Here is a 10,386-nt window from a genome sequence, read left to right as displayed (position 1 = left end):
CTACAGAAGTACTATTTAATATTGCAGCAGCTCAAATGCAATTAGAAGTTTTAGGTAGAACTTCAGATGAAATGCTATCTGATATTGCAACAGCAGGAAATGCAGCCCGGGTACAACTAGAACAAATAGGTATTGAACCTAACTACAAGTGCATAATAATATTGATAGGATAATAGTTTTAATGAAAGGTAATAGTTTACCTTATTAGTTTAAAATGGATATTTAATCACAATTTAAACACCTAATGTAAATTCAGTTGTAAATTCAGTTCTTTCTAATGAAAGGCCACTTTTTGTTTTAATTCAAATATATCTACTACAAATTCAATATCAACTCAAACTGAAAATTCAATATCAACCCAAACTGAAGATTATATCTACCAAACTGAAGATTCCTTTCATCAAGCATATAATATAGAAAATGTCTTAGGGAGAATGCACCAATTCTATAATGAAGCTATGTCATTTAGCGAGGATTCAGTTGAAGAGATACAGGGACGTCGTGATTATTGGGTTTTTCGGAGATAGGGATATAGACTCTACAAACGCTATCTTTAGTAACTGAGGTTTCAAACACCAATAACTCTTTAATAACTTGTACAGATCAATCTCAGTAACAGTAACAGTAACTGAGGTTTCAAACATAATAATAAAACTCTTCAATAACAACTATCCCCTACAGTTTAACCAATCAAACTCCAGTAACAATAATAGAGAATCCAACACCGATAACTCTTTAGTAACTTGTACAGATCAATCTCCAGTAACAGAGGTTTCAAACTAAACTCTTCAGTAACTAATGTACCTACACTTTAACCTCAACTGAGATGTCTACCCCGATACAATTAGATGATGGCGAAAATGAAGAATAAATGATAGTTTCATTGTAATACAGTCTAGGCCCAGCTGTCCAAAACGCTATCCACTCGCAAGAGTGGATACGCACCGCTCTAGACGGCAGTACCAGGAAACCGGAAGATAACGTGGTTTGCTTGCTTGAAATCAACGATTCGACCACTAAATGTAAATGATTTCTCTATCACGGGATAAAGTGCCATTTGTCCTTGCTTGCAGAAAATGGCATATTTGACATAGTTGAAGAAATTCAAGCATAATAAGCTATCTATTTAATGCTAGACTGACGGAACCGCGAAGGCTATAGGTAGTCTACGTACTGATGAGGTATGAAAATAAGTCGTATTACTTCATTCTCAGGGGCGTAGTGAGGCAGGCGGGCAATTTCACCCAAGTGCAAATATATTTTCTATCCGTCCCGTCCGTACGGCGTAGAGTCGGGCATGAAACGATGGGCACGAAGAGGAGTTGAACCTCTAACTACCTGATTGCCAGGGACTCTATCCAATTGAGCTATCAGTGCGGGGGGGTTGGGTCGATAAAAGCCCAACTGCACCCTTTCCTTGTTGCAAAGCAAATCTTCTCTGCGCTACCTTCTTTTGCCACAGCTACACCACTTTCGAAGTTTTTCTCAAAAGCCATCCCAATAGCCTGTTGAGCGCTTTTCCTTCTTTTCTTTGGGAATAGGTGGAAGGGCCTTGTAGATTATGAATAAAATCAATATCATAAACACTAACCCTATAGCAGCCACAGCTACGACTATTGCTAGTGCAGACTCAGGGAATCTGAAAGGGTCAAGCAGGCCGACTGGGAGTGGGAGTAGGATTAAGTAGCTACTGAACTCTGAACGGAGATAACTGGCAATTCTTTTTTTATAAGTTTACGTAATCAAAGTTACAAAAGGGTTAATTCAATTAAAACATAAAAAAAAAAATAAACAACCAACAATTTAATACCAGATATCTAGAGGGTGTAAATAGAGCTACCATGAAAAGCAAACGAACCCTTAAAATACGACAATTGTTTAGACAAGTTCTTAAAAAAAGAGCTTTTAATTCTAGTAAACAAATAACCATTACTAGTAAAAAAGAGCATACTAACAAGATAAACAAAGCGCGGATAGTCAACAATATATAATCGGAAATCTTAGATTATGACTTAATTATGAGCGAATTAGTGGATGTGATACTTAGGCCGTAAGGGAAATGCCAGATATTAAAAACTATCCAAACAAAAGTAGCAGATAAAAGCAAAAGGAGGCAAAAACTACTTAAATAAAACTTTGTTTTATATCTTTTTTTCCATTTTCAGAACAACTAAGGATCAAAAAGCACCGAGTTTAATAAATCATACAAGGAAAGGTAAAATAGAGACGTGATATTAAAAAATGGTCAAATGTGTGCTTAAGGCCTCTGTCAGTTATATACAAATAAAAAACAAGTCTAGATAGGGCAAAAGTTTAGCTAATAAAAAAATGAGCTCTTTTAAAAACAGATAAAGCGTGAACCGTATCAGACTGAAGCGAATCAATATCCAATAAACGCAAATCTTCAGTTCTTCTATAATTGTTTTCGAAACAAAATGTTTCATTTTACTAATTAATCAGTTTTATTTAATTAAAATAAAACTTCTTTTTTTAGTTCTTTTCTTAATAATCATGGCTTTTGTTTTGTCTTTACTTTTTAACTAGAGAACAAAAAAACCCTTATCTGCTCCATAGACACAAGTTGTATCGTAGAAAACAAACTTAAAAACACAATAAATATTCTCTCTTATATTAACAAAAGAGCTCCTTTCAAAGCGTCGCCGCATCCTTCTTCTTTTGACGCCGGTGAGGCCGGTTTACTAATGTTATTCTTATCTTTTTTCTTTACTTCTTTTTTTGCTTTTTGATTTTGTAGCTTATATAGATAAAAGCCTCTGTCTATGCTAGCATTAGCTTAGCTTTTAGCCCAGTTAACGGAAGATCTCAAGAGTAATTGCCTGTCCACCGAGCTGGCTGTATAGCATCTTTTGAGACAAAATCGCATTGCCCTTGGCGGATCTGCGACTGACAAAAATGAATCACGCGCCAGCTCTGCACAGACTTGGCCCCAGCAATTATAACCATATACACAATTACGGTTGTGTGTACTTAGCGCGGGGCGCGGAAACAAGCATAGGCTTTTGCATTGGCTTGGTTATGTTTCTATAAAAAAGAAAATAATGATTAGTTTCCGATTAGCGTTTTGCCGTTTCCTAATCAACGTAAATAGAGCTTGATGGGTCCTTGGCCCACTCTAAAAGGAACTGCTAAGGTAGGCAAGAAGGTAATCTCGTCTATGTAATCGTTTGAGCCGAGCCCCTCATCTCAAGAATGTTCGTTATCAACTTGACTGCGTCGGTATTTAGTAAGTCTAATGGTGTACTAGTTGGTTTAAAGTCGTTAGGCAGGGAAAAGTCAATCCAACGAAAAAGGTGGGTGGAGTAAGGGGAAGCAAGACTGTCTAGTCATTGCTGACGGTGTGGGTAAAAGAGAGAGATTTTGTGCACGCAGTTAAGGCCATTGTATAGTTATGTTGGTTTTTTTTAGCCTAGGCAAAGCCTTAAATATACGTTTCGCTATCTATAAAGGCTAACATCTTTTTTGAACTGCCACTTATTGGGATGGGAGAGGCAGGATTCGAACCTACGTAGAAAACCTTCAACAGATTTACAGTCTGTCGCTTTTAACCACTCAGCCACTCTCCCTGTTTTTTCTCTTGCGTGTCACTTAATTGCCCACTGGAGCACTAGGCACTGTTAATGGCGGGTGGGATATCCGGTAAGCAGGTCTTTTTTCAATACTCTTACACATGCATGCCCTTTGATATGCTTTTAAATTACACGGCTGACTTGGATTTGATACTCTTGCTTAAGCTTTTGCTAATGGCTTTTTTGGTTTTTTTGATTCATAGGTTTGTTTTTTTCCTTAAACTTACGTGTAACTCCTTAAGAAAAGGAAACAAATTCGCCTACTACTTCATCTGAGTCAGCCATCTCAGACGACGTTAAAGAACTTAGTCTTTATCTATTAATTCATTTACGTTACCTCCACTTTAAGTACCTAAGGCTACTTTATCTTCAGCCCCTGCTAAAGGCTGGCTTGTTGAATATACCGAAGAAGTTAAGATCAAAAAGGAAGACAAAACTACGTAATAAACAGCGTTATAGCTTTTTGGCCTTGGATTGGGTTAAAGGCAATTATTCTGGCCCTTTCTTTATGTCGAAAAGAGTTTCTAGCAAATACAACGATTCTGAATCTAAAGACAAAACGGAATCCTACGGGCCTAACATAGACCCTGAAGACTTTTTTTCATAAAGTTAATAGAAAATAGTAAAGAACTTTGAAAAGAAAGCCGACCTATAGTTTACATGCTATCATTGAGATCACCCAGCGCGTCGGGATTGCCTTTTGGACTGCACTTCGGGGCTCAACCAACTAAACTCTCGGTGTCTACGGCGTTAGAATGAACTTCGTGCCCAAACGAGCACGCAGACACGAGGCATACCCTGATTAAATAGGGTGTTGTTTGTGTTGGCTGGAAACATGGTCAACGTGCTATTACATGCGATGCAGGGATTTTATCAACGTTCATTTCATAGGGAATTGGTCGTGGGTTAAAGTGCCCCGCTCACCGGCCAGCGGATCAAGATTCTTCCATAATTCTTCCATACTAGTGTGTGCTGTGCGATTCTATTGACTTAGATCACAGGTTGGAGATAAGTAAACTTGAACCGCTGGCATCTGCTATAAGGTAAGCTGCCGTTTCTTAGTCCTATCTAAAAGATTTTACCATACAGGCAATAGACAATGACTCCTCTCTAAACACGGCCTACGACTTTCATCGTACCGCATTCTCCAACTACCCTTGAATCAAGCAAGCAAGCAAGCAAGCAAGAGGGGCCTTTGAAAGAAAAGGAATAGGCTAGGGACGGAGTCGAACCGTCATTCTAGGATTTGCAGTCCAATACATTGCCATTATGTTACCTAGCCAGTAAAACGTTAGAGGTGACCTTAGTAAAGGCCAAGGCCACCCGTTGAAATGATCTCAAGCTTTTTTTGCCTGCAATGCCGTTTTATGTAAACCACATAGTAGCAAAACAGTAATTAGTAATTAAGGAAGACTAACCCAACTCCTCGGGACTTGTAAAGCCAACTAGCTACCAACACGACTTGTTTATGCCTATTGAAGAACCTTCTAATGCTGATTCGCGGAGAACTATACAAGACATACGAAATAACTAATATACGAAACGAAAGCGACCAATGGAAATACGTCAGTTTCTTACTCATGTAAATAAACTATTTCTTAGCGACGGCGACGACTTTTCTAAAGCCTTATTTCAGTTATGGTCGATCAATCGGGTTGAGAGTTCCCTGCCTGACCGCCGATTCAGAACCGCCCGTGACAGTTTCCTGTCATACGGCTCCCCGCATCCCATCAGGTAGGGGTTCTGGAATGCAAGCTCCCCTGCCCTCTTCCGATCGTAACAATGCCCATATAGCAACTGCCGCAGGTTCTTTTAGCAGCTCATGCCTCCCAAACAACGTAAAATGATGCAATCTCTTTTTACTTATAATGTCCACAGGCAAGAAAAACACACACACAAAAAACACCTACGCCGGCCGCGGGTTCTACTTTCTTGTCGCTTTAGCCTTATCGACTAGCTAGAGCCATTGCTTAGTGGATAACTCCCAAAGAAAACTTAAATAGGGGGCCATAGGACCATTAGCGTATCTGAAAATTAAACCTTCGTATCTTCTTCATTTTCCCTTTAAACGACAATTTCCTTTATCCAGCCGGCTTTTCTGTTGCGTTGATAGATATGTAGATCGCTTTAGTAGCGTCATAGCGAAATCAACTCAAGCAAAAGTAGCTATTGGGTTCGAACCTCGCTTCCGGTTCACCTTTAGGCCATAAGGGCCTATGCTCGTTTAATCCGATCCCTACTACTAGAAACCCGCCTTGAGAGGTCACGGAATCAGGCCATACTTTCACTCCCACTCTTACTTTTGCTTTTGCTTTCATTTTCAGAGGTATGTCTATTCAGCAAATTGGATCAGATTGTCTATCCATAACAAAGCAAGTGCTACCTGTGGTTTAAAGGCAAGGCAAGGTCTTTTATACCTTGCTAATCCTAATTTGCGTGCGCTTTCTATCAAAGAATGTTGAAGTATAGTTTATTGGCTGCTTTCTTTTTTGAAAATTGAATGCAATGCGGGGACATTTCAGCATGTCCCGATAATTACTACCGGGCCTTTGCTTATTGTCCCATCCTATTCCTGTTCACCGTACGGTCGGCTCTTTTGAGTGCGACTTCAGAGGTGTGCAGGGTTCTCCAGTTCCGGGATTCCATACTTCCTTGAACCGGGCCGTAAGGCTTCCGCTCTACGCCGGAGGCGCGCTCGAGGAACGGGAAAGGACAGACAACCCCTTTCCCTTGGCCTCTGTTCCATGCTTCGGGCGCAGGGGTCTCTCCTGCCTTCCCGTTTCGACGCTTCAAACGCTAGGATTGTGGTTGCCTGCTGTTCAGTTTAACTTAGGCTTAGCCTTCAGGAATGCAGCACCGCCACTTGGCACTTATCTAGACACCTTTTATTCCCACCCTGTCTCCCAACGAAGACAAAGAAGAGATGGATATCATTATGCGCGCCCTTGCTTGAGATTTCAAGTTCCCCATAAAGGGTTCTAAATCCCTTTCATGCCCAGCTTCATGCTTTCGGATGCCATTCCCCTAGCACATAGGCACGCTGTTACCCCGTTCTCGAGGAAGAAGGACTTTCACCTTCATGGAAACTCAGTTCGCTAACTCCGCCATCCGAGCGCAAATGAATGCAAAATGAGCGCACAGATACGACTCAACGTCTTAACCTATGAACAGGTCACGCTACCTTATCGGAAAGATTTCTATCCTAACAAATGGCTTTATAGGGCATTCATTTCAATTCATATTTAGCCGCAAGCTTTCACAGTTTTTAATCTCATATATTCTTATTAGACACCCACATAACCTTCTCTAATGACGTATGATTAAACCCCGACACATAACTTAACCTTTTTTCATGACCCTTCCACCTGCCCTTTTCATATCTCTAAAATTTCGTACATTTTGGATATGGCGCTTAAAGTAAGTCCCTTTTAAAATAAAGAAAAACTCATATTAGTGGCGTTGGCATTTTTAATTTATCCCCTGCGATGTGCGTGCTTTAAAGGCACAAAGAATCGATCGTACACTTAAGCGGTTGAAAGATCTGGGCTGCACGCATAAAGAAAAGCACAGATTGCGAAATACGCCTACCATAAATTAATTGCTTCGTCATTGTAGAAGAGTAAAACGTCACAAAATACGTACTTGAGCTTTGAATTAACGTCTCTAAAAGTTTGGGGTATGCCCGCGTGTTTCGACAAGAACACTAAAAAAACCCAATTTAGCTTTATGCAAGATAGCCAAGGCACGTTTAAGCAATTGAAGGAATATTATTGCTTACATCCTTGGCGAGGGTTATAATTCATAGGAGCACCCCGCGGTTATGGCTAGAGGAGGTAGGGTAAAAGATTTGTTAGGTGTCAATTATTATTGTATTCGAGGAGTTAAAGATTCGTAGGGAATCCTGGATTGAAAATGAGGCAGATTAAAACATGGTACAGAAAAACCTAAGAATTCGATACGAATAAAAAGGTCAAATCAAAGAATGGTTGCTTTTTTCGCTTATTGCCTTCAGATCGATTTAATTTCTTGGGAAGACTTTCAAAATGACCGGTAAGAACTTTCGGAACGGAAAGCCATCCGCTTTGATCCCATTGTAAATATTCATGCGCCCATCTAGCAGGGCTTATCTCATCTAGACCCAAGGGAGGCTGTAAAAAAAGCACATATAATTACTCAGATAAATTAAGCTACATTTGGAGGGTAGATGATAGAGAAAAAAGATTAATCAATAAATTAGTCCACTTTTGTATGATTGATGGTAAGAAAACAAAATCTCGTGTTATTGTTTCCCAAACCCTTTCTTGTCTTTTCTGAACTGAACCCGATGTTCATGTTATTCTACTTTTGGCGTTAGCCACAGAGAATGTCAAGCTTACTTGCGAAGTCAAGAGAGTGAGAATTGCAGGGATTACTCGTAATGTACCCAAGATTATTGCCAAAAAACGTTAAGAAACCTTAGCTTTTCGTTGGATTATGGAAGCAGCTATCAAATAACGTACTATAAGCAGAAATAGCTAGAGTCTAGATTAATGTTTATCTGCTGAGATACCGGATGCTTATTAAAAGAAGGGAAATGTTCGTAAGAGAAGGGATGATCCTCATAAACCGGCAGAGGCCAATAGAAGTTTCGCGCATTATAGGTGGCGGCGCAGTAAACAAAGTAAAGTAAACAAAACAAACAAAAAACAAATAACAGGGATGGGGGCTTAATGAAGTCCATCCCCCCGCACCGATAGCTCAATTGGATAGAGTACCTGGCTTTGAATCAGGTGGTTAAAGGTTCAAATCCTCTTCGGTGCCAATGCCACAAAGAACACGCTTCTAAAGGGCAAATGCAGTTATTCAATCCTATTTGTTACTTACCTGTTGCCATTGCGTGTCGCCAAACCAAAAAACACCCACGGCACGGTTTAACGTTAAGGAAACATCTTGTTGTAACTGGCATGCATTTTCAACAAGATGTTTCCTTTACTATGGAGATACCTATTAACTATATAACTTTGGGCCATTAAACGATTCTACTCTTTTTAGCTTAGCTACAAACAAAGGCAAGTCACTTTTCGGCTAAACGGAAAGGCAAAAAAACCAACCAATAAAATTTATGGCTAGCAATCAAATTGCAAGAAAAGAGGTAAGCTACGCTTTGGCTTTCGGAAAAGTTATGAATACAAAAAACAAGAAACTAGCAATAATAGCTACATCAACAAAGAGGAAAACCACCCTTTACTTCGGAACGACTGCCAAGGTATGCATTATGATTAAGTCTTTCGAAAAACCACCAACGGGGCATCTGCATAACACATGCTAGATTGGGTTGTCTAGAAAATGAATCTTATATACAGTGTTGTGATTGCTTCATATTGATAAGAAGTCTAGAGAATAATTCGAAATGAGAATACATAAATAATTACCAGTCATAGAAACAGAAACACATAAATTACGCGAGAAGGTGCTTTGGTTGAAATTTTACCATCCACTCGGGGTTTAATTAAAAATTATATTTCATTATTGAACTGGTTTAGAGTTAATTGCCAAACCCTAGTCAAATCAAATTAGGCCTTTATTAAAAAAATACATAATTACACGCATAAACGAATCCAGACCAGACGTGATGAGATCGAATCAAAAGCATAACAGAAAGGCACCATGCGCTACCCTTAAGAGGACAGGAAAGCACATAACGCTTCCCCCATCTCCCACTCGGCCGGCGGGGGACACTTAATCAAAAAAGGAAAAAATGATAGCTACCCTTTCCACCGTGCCGTATTGTTATGCATGTAAAGGGACAGGATCACACGCACTATCTGTTTGGCTATGCTGAATTCTGTCGAAATTTGCTTTTGTTTGGTTTATGCTTTTGAACAGGCAACACCTTAGATTGTATGAAAAAGCAGCCACATACACGAACATAATGCAGTGTGCCCTTCGTATGAAATCGCAGCACCTATATAGATAGTTGATCAAAAGAAACAAGAAAGAACTAACCACGAGCCGAAAGCCTACTTAACCACGCCAGCCTACTGCCTACTCACAGGTAACATCAGCTATATGGTATATTCTATGCGCAAAGCAATCAATCATCGTATATATGATTGATAACGTTGACACTGGGGCATACCCATGACACGGTACCATTTTTCTCTGATGTCACAGACGCTTTGAGCAAGGGAAAGAAACTAAAAAATCCACGGGAATAAAAAAAAAAGCACTAAAGAGGTTGACTAGTAGTAACAAGAGGTCCGTTGGGAGGAATCCATCAGGGCGTATCACGGTTTTTTACTGGGGAGGTGGATTGAAGTGATTGTAGTGAAGAATCGATTGGAAATGAAGCGCTTCGTCCTTGGGCATTGTGGAAAGGATCGAATATGACCTAAATTGTTCCTTCCGGATTGCTTCAGTATGATGGATTGAAAGGGTGCCACACTTTGAAAAGGGCAAAGCGCTTTCTAAAACTAAAGCGAGGGCGCCGTGAAGATGGAGAACGCATAGCGTTCTCTGGGCGCAGAGAATCAAACGTAAAGCGCAGGAGAGTTTTCGGTAAAACAAAAAGAAAATTCTTAAACCTAAGCATAGCTTTAAAGGACGGCTAAAGGCAGATGAAAGGCCGAAAGATAGGGCGTGTAAAGTAGATCGTACACCTTCCGTGTGACCCGTTGCGTTGGTCCTAAGCAATGTCTTTTGCAAAGCGACCCACGTAGGCAACGATAACTTTGACTGGATGCGGGTACCCAGTCCCGCCAGTAGCTGAAATGCACGACTGCCTTGATAAAAGAATGGCCACCTTTAAAGTTGCAAAAGC

General features: G+C 40.1%; 2 non-coding genes across 2 annotated transcripts; one reads left to right on the top strand and one right to left on the bottom strand.

Moving 5' to 3' along the window:
* Positions 1-3,501: 3,501 nt before the first annotated feature.
* On the bottom strand, positions 3,502-3,584 carry TRNAY-GUA (transfer RNA tyrosine (anticodon GUA)). The gene has a single exon. It is a non-coding gene; the product is annotated as a tRNA-Tyr (tRNA).
* Positions 3,585-8,313: 4,729 nt separating this feature from the next.
* Positions 8,314-8,387, top strand: TRNAQ-UUG (transfer RNA glutamine (anticodon UUG)). Its single transcript has one exon. It is a non-coding gene; the product is annotated as a tRNA-Gln (tRNA).
* The last annotated feature ends 1,999 nt before the right edge of the window (positions 8,388-10,386 follow it).

The sequence above is a fragment of the Adiantum capillus-veneris genome, chromosome 1 (genome assembly GCF_014529385.1).
Source record: "Adiantum capillus-veneris isolate H3 chromosome 1, ASM1452938v2, whole genome shotgun sequence".
Classification (NCBI taxonomy): domain Eukaryota; kingdom Viridiplantae; phylum Streptophyta; class Polypodiopsida; order Polypodiales; family Pteridaceae; genus Adiantum; species Adiantum capillus-veneris.
Note: the sequence above shows the minus strand (reverse complement) of the source record. Positions and strands in the feature narration are given on the sequence as shown.